Source organism: Taudactylus pleione, unplaced genomic scaffold (genome assembly GCF_031769625.1).
Source record: "Taudactylus pleione unplaced genomic scaffold, aTauple2 ptg000618l, whole genome shotgun sequence".
Taxonomy (NCBI): Eukaryota; Metazoa; Chordata; class Amphibia; order Anura; family Myobatrachidae; genus Taudactylus; species Taudactylus pleione.
In genome coordinates this window covers 2,230,054-2,236,053 of record NW_028285020.1, presented here as the reverse complement: position 1 = coordinate 2,236,053, position 6,000 = coordinate 2,230,054, and positions in this window count along the sequence as shown.

Genomic DNA, 6,000 nt, shown 5'->3' with positions numbered 1-6,000 from the left:
ATTTTGCGAATGGCCGCCCAAGCGCCATTTTGGACAAACTCACAATTATGTACATATGGCGAGATTACTATTAGCACCATGCGATTGCATCTTTCATCATTTCTCATATACACAGTAATACGCACAATTGCGCTGTTAACTAGTTACATATTAGCGAATGCATAAGATCCTATATGAAAAACACTGTTTAGTAGCTAAATGCGCACGCATCTGTCCCCAGGTAACTAGCGTCTTTATATCAAACCCCGTATACTCACACATTACATATTCACATACAAGGTTCCATAAGCTTTAAGGTATAAGATTTAAGTTTGTTCATTAAGTATAAATGCTGTGAAATAAAGATTATTTGGTAATTAAGGTTTTATACATGCTAAGTAAGCAGTGTTTGGTTTCGTACTGATGCGTACTCTGGGGGTCATTCAGACCCGCTCGCGAGCGCAGGACACTCGCAAGCGGGTCGATGTTGCCCCACTGCGCATGCGCACGGCGGAGGGAGATCCGTCGTGCGCATGCGCGAGACCCGGATAGCGACGGGCTGTCCGTCGCTCCGGGTCTCGCACCAAAAGGGGCGTGCTGTCGATGTTGATTGACAGCACGCCCCCTTTGGTGGGCGTGCCTGCCCAGACGGAGGCGTTCCCATGGGAACGCCTACCGTCTGAAGGCGGCCCCACTAACATCATTAGTGATGTCAGTGGGAGTGATTTTGGCTCTGATAGAGCCAAAATCACTCCAGGGCTTGCGGCAGCGAGACCCTACCGCAGGGTCTCCGTCGCAAGCCCGATGGTCTTGACCATCGCGACCATCATCATGGACGCTCGCCTAAGCTGTGGGTGGTAACCCACAGCTATGCGAGCGTCCATAAGGCCGCTCCATTTTCAGGGAGGAGGGCCCTGATTCAGAGCGAGCGCTCTGGTCAGAGCGTCCGGCTCTGAATCAGGCCCTCTTTCCACAGTATTCCGGTATCATCGGTGGGGAGATCGCATCATGCATTCTCGACTTATGGACCGCAGAGACTTCAAGCAACAAAATGTATATGATATGAACAACTGTTAGGATGTTGCATGTGGCAGGAAACCAGAGACAACCAGTTGTTAGAGGCTGGGTTGGGTCTATTTGAATCAGCCTGTTAAATGCTCTGTAACAGATGTATCCCCTTTGGGAACCAATGGCATAAGCAACAAACTCCTCTATTGTGTTGTCTATCTCTGGGGGGGTATAAATATGTGTGCTCCAACACTGGGTCTTTAGTCTTCGTGCTGAATGCTGACGGACGAGGGGTCTCTTGCTGATGCCTAACATCTTGTCCGGAAGCGCTGCGTATGTATACTGTACTTGGGTCTGTATAATTCCTTTGCGCCGAATTGTGTCTGGATCAATAGCGTGTAACTGACTGTACTTTACTTTACTTTAATAATAATACTTTGTGCTTTGGAACCACAGATTCCAGGTCTAAGTCTTTATTTACTGTATGACAGCGTACGCAAATTAGTGTCATCCTTAGAAGATATAGGCAGGATATTAGAAGGTATAGGCAGGATATTAGAAGGTATAGGCAGGATATTAGAAGGTATAGGCAGGATATTAGAAGGTATAGGCAGGATATTAGAAGGTATAGGCAGGATATTAGAAGGTATAGGCAGGATATTAGAAGGTATAGGCAGGATATTAGAAGGTATAGGCAGGATATTAGAAGGTATAGGCAGGATATTAGAAGGTATAGGCAGGATATTAGAAGGTATAGGCAGGATATTAGAAGGTATAGGCAGGATATTAGAAGGTATAGGCAGGATATTAGAAGGTATAGGCAGGAGTGTACAGAGGTTCATATATAGATTCCTTAATATGGAGAAGTGCTAGGACTCTGGGCCTGGTGTCACGGTGCGGATATGGAGAAGTGCTAGGACTCTGGGCCTGGTGTCATGGTGCACGGTGTGTATATGGAGAAGTGCTAGGACTCTGGGCCTGGTGTCATGGTGCACAGTGTGGATATGGAGAAGTGCTAGGACTCTGGGCCTGGTGTCATGGTGCGCCGTGTGTATATGGAGAAGTGCTAGGACTCTGGGCCTGGTGCGCCGTGTGTATATGGAGAAGTGCTAGGACTCTGGGCCTGGTGTCATGGTGCACAGTGTGTATATGGAGAAGTGCTAGGACTCTGGGCCTGGTGTCATGGTGCACAGTGTGTATATGGAGAAGTGCTAGGACTCTGGGCCTGGTGTCATGGTGCACAGTTTACCTCAGAATGTTCTGGTACACACTGTACAACCTGCCTGCTCCTACACTGTCAGCTCTACTATTGGGATCAGCTAGAGAGTGTTTAGGGCTCTGGCGCAATAATCCACATACACAGCTACAGACCAATACTCCTCTAATCTCTCCCAAAGAAGACCTGAGCAATAAATGCAAGGTCCATACAGTAGTGAGGCCATGTGGCCCCCATAATAGTGAGGCCATGTGCCCCCCCCCATGTAGTAGTGAAGCCATGTGCCCCCATGTAGTAGTGAGGCCATGTGCCCCCCCCCATGTAGTAGTGAAGCCATGTGCCCCCGTGTAGTAATGAGGCCATGTGGGGAATTATCATCCTAGTTGCTGGCAGGGGCACGGCACAGATCAGCCAGAGTTCAGGTACTGAGGTCTGAACAGCAGAACAACATTCCAGAGCTATCTGTAGCTGTCACACAGCCTGGCTGGCAAACATCGGGACACCTCACTGGCGTTACCCCAGCAGAACATGGAATGCAGAGTGTAATGTAGGACAGAGCAGAGTACTCAATACCAGGAACGGACAGTTCGGTAGATGTTAGAGGTCTCTGCACACGGAGCGGTTCCTTGTTGGCACACAGGATGCAATGCATGGACAAGGCTGGGGGAGGCGCTAACACTTACGTCTTTTAGGAAGACAGATGACAGGTCAAAAGTTACGCAACAGATTTATGCAGCATAGTAAATATAAAAAGTGGCAGAAGTCTACGTACTCTGATCCAAGCTCAGCACTCATAGGCCGGGTACACATCAGAACGATGTGCTCCGAGCCGATCCAGCGGCCGACGGAACTATATATCGTGCCGTGCGTACACATTGCGGAATGCAGTGGTACTATGGCACGATGTACCAGGCGATGCTGAATAGCAGAATGGCATGGCACACGATATCTTCTGACTGACCGTGCAGCACGGCCAACCAGAAGATATCAGGTAAGACCAGCGCGAGAGCGTAACAGAGGGTACACACTGAGCAACGCGACACGATAGGTCATTCCGATTTGGCTTGAAACTGTTCATCGTGACGAAGGTTATCTGGTGGGTACCTGGCCATACAATTCTAAGGTAAGATGGTTCTAATTGAAGTAGCATTCCATCACCAAGCGGAAGCTATTGCCAGAATGTAGGCGGTTTTCATGGGAATCTCGGTCAATGGTCTAAAAGACTTAGTACAGATTCCCTGCTCACTGATCCCACACTCATAGAACGAGGAGGCTGGATCCAGACAGCTTCTAGTAATAGATCATTGGTACGTCCTCATCTAGATTACTGTGTTCAGTTCTGGAGGACATATCTCCAGAAGGATATAGACACATTGTCCAGTCTCTAATGAAGGGCAACTAAAATAGTGCATAGCCCACAGCACAGAACTTACCCAGAAAGACTAAAAGATCTGAATATGTATAGTTTGGATCAGAGAAGGGAAAGGGGGGACATGATAGAAACATTCAAATACATGAAGGGATATATATCAAGGGACAGGATGGAAGCATTCCTCATAGTAAGAGATGTAGAAGGACACGAGGACATGCACTGACACTGGGGGGGACGGAGGCTCAGAGGAAGAGATGTAGAAGGACACGAGGACATGCACTGACACTGGGGGGACGGAGGCTCAGAGGAAGAGATGTAGAAGGACACGAGGACATGCACTGACACTGGGGGGACGGAGGCTCAGAGGAAATGTGAGGATAAATGACATCACAGAATGGGTAGTGGATAAGTGGAATAGCCCCCATCAGATGTGGTTGAAGCTAAGATGGTGGAACAATGTACACACACTTGGGATAGGCATAAGGATATCCTTAAGAGAGACATAAGGAGCAAATAGGGTTGAAGTTGCCTAAAGGATACATGAAATGGGGCAGACTAGATGGAACAAGTGGTTCTTATCTGCCGACAAGCTCAATGTTTCTATAGAGCAGAGAGTAGCAATTAATACACTAGCCCAATATGAGAGCCGTGCTCCAACTGGTTCAGAGGTTTGTTCATGGCACAGCACAGGAGAGGTCACCCAGTACTATTACAGAGGATTCCCCTATGGCCTCAGCGCTTCTTCCTCCGGATGTGCCCCCAGCATCTCACCCTCTGGCACAGCACAGGAGAGGTCACCCAGTACTATTACAGAGGATTCCCCTATGGCCTCAGCGCTTTCCTCCTCCGGATGTGCCCCCATCATATCACCCTCTGGCACAGCACAGGAGAGGTCACCCAGTACTATTACAGAGGATTCCCCTATGGCCTCAGCGCTTCCTCCTCCGGATGTGCCCCCAGCATCTCTCCCTCTGGCACAGCACAGGAGAGGTCACCCAGTACTATTACAGAGGATTCCCCTATGGCCTCAGCGCTTCCTCCGGATGTGCCCACAGCATCTCACCCTCTGGCACAGCACAGGAGAGGTCACCCATGTACTATTACAGAGGATTCCCCTATGGCCTCAGCGCTTCCTCCGGATGTGCCCACAGCATCTCACCCTCTGGCACAGCACAGGAGAGGTCACCCATGTACTATTACAGAGGATTCCCCTATGGCCACAGCGCTTCCTCCTCCGGATGTGCCCCCAGCATCTCACCCTCTGGCACAGCACAGGAGAGGTCACCCAGTACTATTACAGAGGATTCCCCTATGGCCTCAGCTCTTCCTCCTCCGGATGTGCCCCCAGCATCTCACCCTCTGGCACAGCACAGGAGAGGTCACCCAGTACTATTACAGAGGATTCCCCTATGGCCTCAGCGCTTCCTCCTCCGGATGTGCCCCCAGCATCTCTCCCTCTGGCACAGCACAGGAGAGGTCACCCAGTACTATTACAGAGGATTCCCCTATGGCCTCAGCGCTTCCTCCTCCGGATGTGCCCCCAGCATCTCTCCCTCTGGCACAGCACAGGAGAGGTCACCCAGTACTATTACAGAGGATTCCCCTATGGCTTCAGCGCTTCCTCCTCCGGATGTGCCCCCAGCATCTCACCCTCTGGCACAGCACAGGAGAGGTCACCCAGTACTATTACAGAGGATTCCTCTAGTTCCCAGCATCTCACCCTCTAGCATACACAGGAGAGGTTACCCAGTACTATGGCCTTAAATAAATAAATTATATATATATATATATATATATATATATATATATATATATATATATACATATATATATATATATATACATATACACACACACACACACACACACACACACCTGGACAAAAGTTTTGCAGGTTACGTGGATGCTACTGTAGGAGTGAAGGTGTGTGAGTACACGTGAAATAAAATTGTACATACTGTTTATTTTTAGATTTCTTTTGCAGGTGAAGTAGATGTACCAGGGGGCCCTTAATACCCCGCATGCTGGTACTTGTTGTTCTCCAAGTACCAGCATGCGGGGGAAGCTTGCTGGGACCTCAAGTTCTACTGTGAAAGACAATATTATTTCATCTTTTTTTTATACAGTCAACCAGGCACGCACCGTACAGGGGTATCAAGGTTAGCACTGGCTATCAGCCCAGGCCTGGGGTGTCCTGGAGAGGGGGAGCCCCTTTATTTGGGGGTCCCCATCTCCCCAGGGCTCCCGGCATGGGCTGATTAACGGTAAAGTGATGAATGCTTTGGATGGGGACCTGGTGAAAGGGTACCCCAACTGTGGCATTACACCCCTGCTAGAAAGTCTGGTGCTGGTTGTGGACAATACAGGGGACCCCCATTTTGTCCCCTGCATTTCCACAAACAGGACTGGCTCAGAAAACTCTGGT